Source organism: Tyto alba, unplaced genomic scaffold (genome assembly GCF_018691265.1).
Source record: "Tyto alba isolate M040663 unplaced genomic scaffold, T.alba_DEE_v4.0 Super-Scaffold_2, whole genome shotgun sequence".
NCBI lineage: Eukaryota > Metazoa > Chordata > Aves > Strigiformes > Tytonidae > Tyto > Tyto alba.
In genome coordinates this window covers 85,508,106-85,521,632 of record NW_024881282.1, presented here as the reverse complement: position 1 = coordinate 85,521,632, position 13,527 = coordinate 85,508,106, and positions in this window count along the sequence as shown.

The window sequence follows — 13,527 nt, the reverse complement described above, 5'->3', positions numbered from 1 at the left end:
GCTTCTGTCTCAATGATTTAGCATTCATGTTGCCAGCGGACTTCATTTTGCACTGGCGAAACACCAGGTCTTTCTGTAGTAAAACCATCCCGTGACATTGCTTCTGGAAGACAACCACAAAACCTAATCCCTTAATCCCACTTGAGAAAGCTGTTTTAAATGGGAAGCAGAGTTGTGTTCACTTCCATACTCACATGACTGATTCTGATCTCAGTTATGCCAGCGTAAATTGAAACACACACTATAACATGACAAAATTTGCTCTTGATCTGGCCCAGATACTGTAATTCCCATCTGTGTATAAGGTGGCTCCATCCTACACAGATAAAATGCTTCAAAGACTCAAGAGACAATGTGCATCACATTACTGGCAGAAGCATGAACTGAATTAGGATTTATAATTTAATTTTTTTTTTTTCCTACAAACATAGAGGGGCTAGGCCACTTAACTGCAGTATTAAAGATTTACATTCAGGATCATCTTTGCTTGCTTTGGAAAAAATTCTCAGATTTTTAGCACATACCCTAATTTGTAGGTAATTCTCAGATGGATATCTCCTTACTTTTTTTTTTTTTTTTTTTTTTCCCTAACCTATGTTCTATGTTGTATAAACTATACAATAAACTCCACATCTCTCCACCACAGTGATGTGGAGATCCAGAATCATGGCTCTTTTTCAAGTTATGCAAACTGGTAGTTGCAAACTGTATGCCCTGCATTTTGAATGAGGATTTTTTTAATAGAAGTCATAATCTGTTAATGAAAAAGACTTAGAAGGTCTGGGTCATGTGCCAGGTCTATACAGGGAAAAGTCTAGATATTTATAAAAATAAAAGGTAAAAGAGAGACAATCAAAAAATCTTACTTTGTCAGTCTTAGATAAGAGCAGGAGAAAACTCTTTGTCTTCCCTCTCACTGCTGCTTTGGCATAGGTGTCATTCAGAAGTGGATTTCCCTTCTACCCCCTGTGCTTTTTTCATTCTGTGTGCAGAGCTCCCGTTGCTCATTATGTGTGTTGCGTATCATGGAAAGGCAGAGAAAATTAGAAAGCCTCCAGAGAGAGTAAGGAAATGTCTTCCGTGTTTCATAATGGCTTGACCAAAACAGCGATGACATTTAAATAGTGTTTATAAAGTGTATTTAAGTTCTTGACTGAAGTCAAAAGTCATTATCATTAATATCCTGTGGTTTCTTAGGAGGCTATATTTTTTAATCTTAAATATAGGTGCTTTTATAATAGCTTTTCCAGAAATAATCTTTTTTTTTTTTTTTTTTTTTTTTTTTTTTTCCCCATGCAACTGGCACTTTTTGCTAAGCAGATTCCACCTGAGGCAGCAGGCAATATACATTGCTATTGTTGCAACTTGGTCCTGAAACTAACTGTGACACAACAGGACCCCATGTAGGTGAATTCCTGAGCTAAGGAAGACCTGAGAACTCATACCTTTCTTTCAATTATGTATATTTCCTTTTATTATCTTTATTGTTTTAACCCCATTGGGTAGAATTAATTTCACCTTCTTCTGTCCATCAAATCGATGAAATACAAATCTCCTGATAGGGACTAGAAATTGTTTTCACCTAATTTAAAGCCATATGTTAGGCTATGAGGAATCCTTTTCTTTCAAATTGTCTTTTTTTAAGGCATATGGATTCCAACCTAAGAGCTTTAAATGAGGTTATTATTTGGATTAGTAATGCAAGATGGTTTCATAAGTGATTTCCACAAGGTAAAACACACACTGTCATAGAAAATAGCACTTATTAGAACCAAAGGCCAGATCTGATCAAACAGAAGGCAGAAGAATGCTGTGACTAAACTGGAAGCAATCCCAACACTCTGTGATGCAACCCAGAACAGAATCAGATTGCTAGAGGTGGGATGAAAAGTACTGGTTCGCTCTGTCTCCATGCAACCGCTAGGATTTTCCCTTGTGAAGTTATATGCTTTGTGTTATTTATATGTGCTAAAATATACTTACCTACTGCTTTTGACATACTCTTTACAAAGTGTTTTCAATGTGAGAAAGGGTTACTAATACCAGTCTGGTTTTAAAGAGCAAATGTGTAACTTTTCCACCTAACTAATCACTCATTCTATCAAGAGGTGGTTTCAATGTGAAACAATATTCCACAGATTATGCTTGCACTATTTAGAATTGATGACAGTAGTAGCAGTACAGAATCATACACAGAGACTTGTAGAATCACATATAAATTCTCCTGTCCACAGATGGTCACTTTAGTTACATTAATTATCCAAAATCCATATTAGGGCCATTGTGTCCTGTCGTGTCCTATCCTATCATATCCCACTTCCCATGCAATAAGGAACTCCTGAAAGTGGATTGCTAGTCTGTTCTTTAACTCTAGCAGATAATTAAAACTTATTAATCTGATTTTGTAAAGAAATGACACACTGAAAATTGGGAATGTTCAAAATTAATAATTTGCAATAATTTTCTATGCTAATAATAATTTTCAAGTAATGTCAAATGTAAATTAAACAATCATGTGACCAGGCAATGACAGATCTGTGAAAATCAAAAAAAAAGAAAGAAGAAAAAAAGGTGGGCAATTTTTTTTAATTGAAAAAATATTTTATAAAATTAATAAAGATATTAGTAAAAAACATCAGTACTCACACTTTTTATTTTCATATTTTTTCATGATTTTTATCAGGAGTGGTAAACAGGTTTTTTTAATTATTGTTTTGCACTTCTTTTCTTGAAACCTGATTTTGTATGAAAAGAAAAATGATGTTCAGTAAGTAAATTATTACTAAATATTTTAGAATTACATTTTTTTACAAGTCCTATAAAATATTGATTACAGTATCTAAGTAAAATGCAATAACTGAAGTTAGATCCTCTCTTGATTCTGCAAAAGGATTCTGCTATCTTCTCTAAAAATTATACTTTGCTTTCTGTTTTTATGGTTTTATTTTTACAGTTTAGCCAGCTCTGTAAAATACAATGAAACCCAACAAATCACCTCTCAATATTACACATTAAGTAGAAAAACCATGTGTGTTTATGCTGGTTGTGCAAACCTGCCATTTGTTGTCACATTGAATACAGAAAATTTGAGTTTTTGTTAGAAGGATAAATATATTAATACAGATAGCCATCCACATGCAGCCCAGTCATTTCCCAAGATTTCTAAGTGTGAGAACTTCAAATGTAGATTAATAAATGTGTATTTAAATATTTAAACACAGGACTACTTTTCAAAAGTGCTGAGAATATTACATTTCCCAGGTATGACAGTGCTCAGTCCTAACTTTGGGAAACAAAATCCCTCATTAAGACTATTAAAGTATGTAAGAGCAACTTTTAGTCTAATTGTTTTTAAAGTCTTTGTCCATAAATCAGTGTTATAGTTCATTTCAACACTTTGAATGACCATCTCCTTCAAACAAAATTAAACCAATGGGCTCATAACCTGACCATTCTCACAGGAAAACGATATGAAACCCTTCTTCATGCTTTTATCGCCGCTGTCATTAACTATTGACATGCATAAGAGCACATAACGCACACTAAGCACTGACTTCTCTCTATTCCAGACTAGATTATAACCACTTGAAGAGGAAAACTGCAAAAGCTGCTTCTACCTCTACCTCGGTCTAAGTACATGGACTGCTTGGTGGTGGTGTTCAGCAAGACAATGCATCAGTTTCCCTGCCGAAGAAAGATGTCGTTTAAAGAAATCAGCCTTATTATGTCCCAATGACAAGCATAATTAAGAATGTCTGTCTCTGAAGGGCATAAGAATAGAGGGAAAGCTTTTGTTCACCTGAGCACACTACCATTCTTGACCCATCCAAGTAATTTAAGCCCTGACTGAATTGGACAAGGACAGGTGTAATTGGGCCACAGTCTCGGCTGCTTCCAGCTTTGCAATTACCCTAATAAGGTTGTCTGTGGAGGGGTCAGTAGCTAGCGGCCAGTTTGGCTGGAGCCTTCTCTAGCTGTCAACAGAAGGAGAACAAGGAGTCCATTGGGTCACAGCGCAAGACAAAATGAATGCTAGTAATTGATCTAGTGACAGCAGTGTCTGTCCTGAGACGAGAGAAATGGGCAGCTGCAATGAAAGGCTTGCTGCCAAAAAAGCCCCAAACAACAACAAAAAAGTCCACAAAGACCTCATATGTTTCTGAAGACATGGCAAGGGGGGATGTTACATGGGTTTGAAAGGGCATGCAGTCATGTGGACATTAAACATGGACATTTAATTCAGTTATGCACAACAATGTTGCCATCTCTGTTAATTTACATCAAATTAATAAAACAGACCTTTCCACAAGCTTTTTAACTCTGCCATCTCAACTCACTCCCTCCCAAAATACCCAAAGGCATTTGCAGCCTATAGGTAAGGATCCACAGGTAATGTTGACAGATGAGTAATTATGTTCTCTTGGATCTTTCCAAGAACCTTCTGGATCTACCCTTGAAAATGCTTTCCCAATTACCAGTGTGATTCAGTATGTATATTTTGAGCTTCACTATTTCAGGTGGGCTGAAATGTAATTTTAACTCATCCTTCCATCACTCTGTTTTTATGACAGTTTTTAATTAAACATAGTCTTTAATCAATTAAGTGGCAGCTGCAAGTAATGTGCTAGTGCTCTGAATGTGTCTTTAGAAATACCCAAACTTGTAGAAAATACAAGTTCAAATACCAGCAGGGAAGAGATTGTCTTTCATCCTTCCTTTGAATTCCATGAAATTTCCTGTCTGGGTCTACACATCAATATCTTGCCTAGACATAAGAGACAGACTTTCAAAAACAATTAATCCCTCCTCCCTTTTCTATCTGCATGGTAATTCAGGGTAATAGAAATAATAGTAATAATAAATATCGAAGCTGGAGTTAGGGATTGCAGCTCTAAAGCTTGAAGATCTATGTTAATTGCTCGCAGTACCTACATGTTTGGAAGGGGTGCTGCTGATGTTGATAAAGACCATTGCTTATCATCACTTTGACTATAGGGCTAGTGTAAAACATGCATGTCCCTGTGCATAATTAAGCTTATGTATACTAGTAATAATGATAACAATAACAATATTTGTTATTACTCTTTATAGTTGAGGTTAGAGACTAATTTTTGTCACTTTTTATAAAGATATAATTAATTATGTACACTTACCCTAGTTAGGCATTTAAGATTTAGTGTATCTCTACAAGGTAGTTAGCCTAGAATCTCCTTGCATATATTTTTTTACAAATTGAATAAATATGACTGGGAAAGCGTGAGAGAACAGAACTATCATTACATATGTGAGAATAGGTGGGATTACCAAAAGTAAGAAGGTGGAGGTACTTACCCTAGCTGTTATGTTTAGTCACTAGAGAGAAGTAGGCAATAGCAGCAGGCAAGTGATTCAGCCTGTAGTGGGGTGGTTAAGAATAAAATAAAGATGAATTCTGCCTGGAGGAACCTCCTACCCTCTATCCTATCAAGGGACTCTGGAGTGACTAGCTCAGTTGTAGACACTGATTCTTGAAGGACTAAGATTGTTTGGCAGGATCCTGCCTGTGACTTGTGCGTGTTCAAACTTGGAGTCTGTGGCATAGTCAGAAACAAGATTGACTTTTTAAATGCTCACCTGTGGTTGAAGCTAAAGAAGCTAAGTGTCTTTGCAAGGGTGCATGAGAACTTGTTAGGAGGAACAGGGAATGAGACCATATGCTACTTCCCTTTTCATGTCTTTTGTCATTACGTTCTCCATGGAGGTCTTTAGTCCCCCAAATGTTGGGATCTTACACCACTTCTCACACACGTATTTCTAGCAGGATAGCAAATTACAATGATATGGAGTGTGGGCTTCTGTTTTATAACAACATGAGTTTAATAACCTCTCATAGTCTGTGAATTTAGTGCCATTAGTGCTGACATCCTGTAACTGGTGATCTGTCTGGCAGGAAGGTCACTATGCAATAAACCAATTTGGGGGACTGGGCAGGCTTGTTTTGAGAGCAGGTCATGACTCCATGGACCCGATAGCTACTATTCTGCCAAAGAGAGTGAATGATGATGATGATAATAATAATAATAGATGGCTTGCAATATTTTTCTTTTTCTCATCCTTATGCCATAATGCTAAGGAAGTTAGAGAGAATGCTGACTATCAGAATGATAGATTTATGACTACAGCTGACGTCTTTTTTCCTTTTGTGAATCAGAAGTTTTTAAAGACAGGCGTGTGTCTCCTGCACAAATAGCCTGTATTAACAGAGTGCATCAGGATCCAATGCAAATGTTGAGGCCCATGCTGATCTCAGTTCAGAAACCAAGTGCTTGTCGATTAGTACGAAGCCTCATGCACGAGTCAGACATCAGAATCCCTTATGTACATTAAACATGCTGAATACAGTCTCTTTTCCCTATCAAACACATCTGGGAGTTGGAAAAGTAATTTTGGGGATTCAATCTCTTACTATGTTGTGTTTCCATTTTTAGCAGGTTCTACTCAAAGAAATTCCACTTAAATGCTATTTCTTCACCTAAAGCATAATTTTATTTCAGGGTACAAACCAGATTTGGAGACCAATCATATGTAGAAGTTACTCATTTAATTTATTCTATCTGGTACAGTAAATTAATTTAATCAACTTTTCTGGAGATAAAGAATATATTTGCTGCTGCAATCAGGTAGTAAGACCTTAGACCGAGATATGTAAACTTGTCCATGAAACTGGACTCCCATAGAAATTTCCCCCCAAGTTTTGATTTTTTATTAATATAATTTGAAAATGAAACAAATTTACATATAAGGTTTTCTGTCCATATGTTCAGAGGGATTTCAAAAATTTAAAACAATATCCTGAAACCCACACCTGAGTGAGGAAAAATGTTTGCAAAGAAAATCCAAGAACAGAAAAGCTATTTACCATGCTGAAGATGCTACCTTAACAATTAAAAACCCACACAGAAAAAAAAACAAAAAAAAAAAACAAAAAAACCCAACAATGAATTATTTAATGTTTTGCCAAAAATATCACAAAATAGGAAAACCAAAAAAGGAATTAACAGAAACTAAAGAATGCAGAAACAAAACCAATACAGATTTAAAAAGAGACATTGAAACCAAATCATATGAACATTTAAATGGATTGTCTTTTACTCCTTAAGAATATTATATCCCAAAGTAACTACAGTGTGTAATGAACACTACTACAGCAAGCTGCAGCTTCTGGGGAGCCAAACCCTGGGTACTGGCAGTTAGGCACTGGGTCCATTTTTAACTTTTTGTTTTCTCTGCATCTCACTTTTCCCACTGGCTATCAGACCGTTTTCTTCCACTTTTTGTGAACTTTTCTCATTAGGTTAGAAACCTTCTACCTTCTGAGAAAGAGATCATCTGTTAACGTGCTTCTGCTGTGCCTCAGGCAAAAGGACCCCCATAAGTTGGTCAAAGTTCTTGCAGTTACTGTAAGAACAATATAGCTGAATCCCACATGGAATTTAATTAGTGCACATATTGATATTATAGATATGATATATTTGACTGCCAATGTATATACAATGATAAGAAATGGCCATGGTGTCTCTTACTTTTCCCTTGGCCTATGTTCGGATTTTTCCAAAACAGATAAAGCTGGTCTATCAAACCACTAATGAATAAGAAGGAATGATTTTAACAGAATGACATTTAAACTGCTTTTCCTCACTTAGTTTTTGTAGTGGAAGACACATGATGGAGTTATTGAATAGGCATTAAATAATTAGATTGATTATCCTTACACTTATGAAAACTTGACACTACTAAGCTCACTTTGTACCTACTACTCACTGAAGTTGAATACACTTAATCTGCATGGGGAAACATTATTTTTTCTTTGGGAAAACCTACAAATAGAAACTCAAACAAAGTGACTATAATAAACAAAACTAAATGACAAAAGACTTCAGGTAGACATTTCTGTTCCTTTATACTGTCCTCAGAGAAAATATTGTAACAAATAGTGTAATAGATTAGCAACCAGTGAAATCACATCACTTAATCAGTAAAGCTATAGTTTAACACATATTTAATTTTACTCTTCAATTATTTAAGAAGTTAGAACATTACTGAAGTCACTGGAAAATTTCTCCTTAAAATCAACAGAAGGTAGGTTAAATGTTGTGTGTTGTGCCTATCATAAAAACACAACCTTCTCAACTTTTCACATTAGATTAATTTTACTGTCCCTGGTGTCTTTTAAATCCCTCAATAATTGCACTGCAGGTAGAGGTAGTCCAGGCTTCAGGGCTTAAAAATTCTGATCTTATTTATGATTCCACCTAAAAATTCCATTAAAGAACAATTCTAATGCCTTCAGTGTTAGAAAAAGAACCTGGTTTTATAAAGGAGAAGTTATACACAGACCCAGACTTGCTCTGTTCATACAAGCCAGTAGAAAGAAGCCAGACCTGTCTCTGAATCTGTATTACCTACATCAACATGCCGCTGACCACAGCATAGTCATCCTACTGTGTGCACCAGTTCTGGTTATCCTGGAGTGGTACCAGTGGATCTTTGGTCACCTACATGTATCCACATAAAAATCCTCTTGGTTTTCACATCCTTGTTTGTACATGTTTTACAATGAAAAAGTCTTTTTCCCTCATTCAGACTGCAGATTAACTGGTTCTCACTCCCTGAGCAGCTACTCAAAATTGTGTTTTATCTTCGTTGTTCAGTGGGTGGTCCTCTCCACCATTATTTATTACCTACTGATGACAGAATGATTGGGTTCCTCCTGGGCTTTTCCATGGTTGTCCTTGCTAAATATTATTGGAAATATTCCAGCAAAATATTTTTTTTTCTTGGAATCTGCTGATTTGTCAAGATTTATATGGTTTGGAGAGTTGAGGTAGGTTTCTTCTCACCTAATTTTTGGGAGGGCAAGATTCAGTTCACAGATTGAAATATCTATTTTTAGGTTTTGGCATGCAGGTGTCTCTAGGCAAGCGAAGTATCTGAGCAGTGGAGATACAGACTGAACAATTGGTGGAGCCTACAGGGCAATGGCACACATAGGTGCCTGCTCCTTGTTCTTTCTGATCTCACTGAGGACATTGGAGGGATAACGGGGAGCCTACAAGCCCCATAATGGCAGCCTGAAACCAACTACTGCTCTGACATTTCAGTTCAGCTCAGACTGAGCCACAGCAATGACTCTTGCTCATTTGAGTGTACTGGATTAAAATAAACAATCTCCACCAACCTAAAGTATGTAACTGCTTAATAATGCCTTAGTAAGTCCTTCTGGCCTTCTCAGTTGAAATCTGAAAATTACAGTTAATTACAAGCGGCACAAAAGGAGTCTTATAACAGGAAGTGCTGGACAGTATTAATAACAGGTTTTGTTAACAGATCCACCTATACTATATATGAAAAAAAGCACCACAGAAGATTAGACACTCAGCATAACAGGTATTAGGCAAATAAGTAAGAAAATTTTTCACAAAACCATATAAGAATCATTCAGCTTTTTAAAAATCCACATTTTAAGCTGTAAATAATAGACTAAGGGGAAAGTCACATGCATGCTAATAGCTATGAAAACAGATTATTAGAAAAACCTGCAAATCAAAAAAGTAAGCCAAGATGCTCAGTTTGCAAAATATGACAGAGCTATAGCCAAGGCAGATAAATTATCTTGCTGTACAGTGGCTGTGAAGGTACTTCACAGACTTCAATAAAGAAAAGATGCCTAAGTAAACGCCATAGTGAATGGAGTCCTTGCTTTAAAAAGAATAAGATGTCTGATCAGACCAAATCCATCAAAAACATAATTTGACCTATTCTTTAGATGTGCAAAATCCACAAAACTGGAGTTTCTCTGGTTCTCTCTTTGCTTGTTAAAAGTAGTGGCTGTGCCTATTGCTGTTGGATAGGCAATACACAGGGTCTATGCGTTTGTCAGTGCCTGGGTGTGGAGCAACAAGCAATGACCTTGTGCCTTTTTTGCAAATAGTTCCCTTAAGACTCAGCAGCCCACTGTCAGGAATGCTTTAGTTCCTCAGCACCTTCTGCTTCCACTGTGGAAATTAATCATGGGAAGAAAATGTTTTGGTACATGGGTAATCTTACTCGATAAATGTACAGCTGCTAACAGACTGGAGCCTTGGTCTTATATACACCACTACTTTTATTCTGAAATCTTCTCCTTTATGTCCCTGTGGTTGCATGAGTCAGGGACTAGGTGGAGGTGCTCCACGTTTTTATTTTACTGAAAGAAACCAGTGGAGATGACTGTGTCAGCCATATATGGTGTTTATAGCATGAATGGAGAATATTCGGTGAGAACAATGTATATATGTTTGATTTTACTGCATGTGTAGTTTATAACTCACTTAAGGCTCTGCATGTCATTAGTTCTGGGTGGATCCCTCACACCAGGATCAGCAGCCTTCATTTAATGTTCTTTTTGATTTATGTGATTTAATACTAAGTGGATGCAACAAGTCTGATGATACATGAAATTCATAGGCCAACCTGATGGGATTGTTCAGATCGCACAAGAGGGCTGGTAGAGTGTTCCCTTACTCCTCATTCATTTTAGAGACAAAGTGGTGAAATTTGGATTCTTTTAACAATGTCTGACATATCATCCATGTTCTAGGAAACAGAACATAACACAGACTTGGGCCAAGACTCAGACTTGGACCATTTCTGCCCAAACTTCTCTATTTCAATCTTGAATTAGAAACAAATGCAGACATGATATTAAAGAGGCAACAAACAAAAAAAGCCCAGCAACACCAGCACATAAAGAAAGGTATGGAGGAATTGCAAGTGAGAGCACTGAAACAGCCACCCCCCCAGATGTCTTTTGCCTTTGTCTTTCAGAGCTCTGAGGACATTGCCCACAGATGGCACAGCCACAAGTAGACAGGACTTCCCATACCTTGTCCTGACCTGCAGGAATCAGTTGGTGTAGCGTAGTGAAAAGTCGTTAACCACTGTGAAAAAGGAAGCATTAATCCATGTAAATCTGAAGACTGGATATTGCTTTGATGGGAAGAAGGTGAACAACTTTCAGAACAAAGTATGGAGCATATAGTATAATAGGTAGTGCTAATGAAAACATTGGGGGAGAAAGGAGCCATAACTCCTAAATTACTTTTGAGTGTCCAGTGTGCATCATGGACTAAGAGGTTTTTAGTCTATGGGTGTGTATCTTTTATGGATATGATTTTTCCCTTCAGGCATGAGACATTTGTTCACACCTTGGTCAGTCAAGGGAATGATGAAATAATGAAACGCAGACTTGCATTGGCATGAAAGACGCAAAGAACTATCTGTATTTTTATCAAAGAGAAGGCTGAACAGTGATTTCATTTCAGCTTGTATACACCTACATGACAAAGATACATTTGATGATAATTTTCTTAGGCCAGCAATCTGAAAAACATCCAATAAACAAAAATAGGAGACAGAAAAATTCAGATGGAAAAGAAGTAGTTTTTAACCATGAACCTAGTTAACAGTCAGACCAGCAAACTGATGTTTTCAAAATAGTTTTTTTCCCTATTGCTGAACATTTAAAAATAAAGACTAAATATTTTTCCCCTGAAAGGCATGCTTACCTTCAGACGCGGTTTAAGAATATGTTATGCCCTGGGCTATGTGGCATGTCAGCGATCCTTCTTTAGCTACTCAAAAAACCTTCATCAGCTTTCTTCACTGATGGGATGTTGGTACAAGAGGTAGCAAGGTTCGTAACTTTTCTTTTTCTTTCTCTTTCTTCTCTGTTTTTATAGGAAGCAGAGATAGCAAATAGTGCCTAGCATGCCTGAATCCTTTCCTCCATCCTCCCTGATTGTGCCTTTTGTCAAGGGCCGTGATGAAGTGGTGGGATCAGGGAGAAAAGTTTGAGTAAAATTCAGGCAGTATACCTGCATTCTCATGTACAATTATTCCTGAAAACCATAATCTTGACCAGTATCTGGGTCAATCTGAAACCAGACTATACAGATGTAGGTGAACAAGCAAAATTGTCCACAGCTATTTTAGAGAAGACAAGGCCCCTGTTTTGATTTATAAATGCATAAATACATACATATATATTTATAAACATATATATAAAACACTTTAATTGCTCAGGGCTTGTTATATCCAGATTGGATCTCCTTGATCCCATTTTCATTCTCATTGCACACATTAGACCAACCCCTTCACCTGGGTGTGCTGACACACAGGTTTTTGTTGACACACCTCAGGGAGGGACATGTGGATGGCTAGAGGTGGCAAAGGATACCTGCCTGCAACCTGGCAGGGTTCAGGGTTAATATCCACTGAGCCATCCCCTGCAGTCTGTTTTGGTTTGCTTTGGGTCTCATCCATGGACCTGCTGCATGATCACGAGGGCAATAATCTCTCTGTGTCTCACACCCAGAGGTGTCCCATGGAGATGACAGTATTTCCTTGTATTTCCTTAGTCCATGGATGATCTTCCATGTGAGTATATACAACCCTTGTCACAAAAGATAACGGTAATGGGGCTAATATTCTGCCTTTATGAAAAGGCACATGTGGGTGTTTCAGAAACATGACGACTTGAAGACTGCTTTCTCCTCAAAATGATGCAGCCTGGAATCCCTTCAAGGCTCTTCATGCTAACAGTATAACTGCACAAGCGGCTTAGAAGTGAACACGCACTGAATTACAACCTCCTCCTACAGGAACTCTGAGTTCCCTTTAAAAGAAGCTGTTCGTTTTGCTGCTCAGCTAACATGATTAAACAAGACAGGTCTGGCAGGGCTCTTCCACATTGTCAAATCTTGAACAAAAGGTGTAATTTTCCTATTTCTTACAACTCCAAACAGCCTGCTTGTAGAGATGGCAATTACTCACAGGCAGCGTAACTCAAGATCTTTCCAGTGTTTATATCTTCACATGAAGCATACATTTACATGGCAACGGCATGGGACAAGACATGTCTTTTAATTTTCCCATCATAATTCATAGCAGGGCCCTGCCAGAAAAACAGTGGAGCTGATTACCAAGTGTGACTACGATCGGATCATTTAGCAATTTGAGTTTCCACACCTTTTGTGTGAGGCTGGGCTTTGTTTTACTTAAAGCAATAATTGCATTCTAATTTCATAATATGGGTCGTGGTTGCTTCATCTCTCTGTGCCTTCAAGGAAAAGAAAAGGTGCACAGAACACAAGAAATATTTTTTAAATTAATTTTTTAAAATGAGCTAATAAATGTTTACCTTCTTCACAGGTGTGCTTGCTGCAAAGTGACTTAATTATCATTCCCACAGTCCCCATAAGAATTACAGAGATTATATATTGGTGTTATCCTCAGTAATAATGAATTACGTTTTTATGAAGAATATAGTTAACAAATCATTTTTAGGAATAAAGGGTTGGCAAAGGTTTTCAAATAAAATATGTTGAAGGAAGAGCTAAGATTTAATAGCTTTTAATTCAGGCAGAATTTCAAACCAGAGTAGAAACAGATGATTACAAACAGACTTGGACTGTATCCTGCACCAACACTGAAATTTGCATTGAAAGC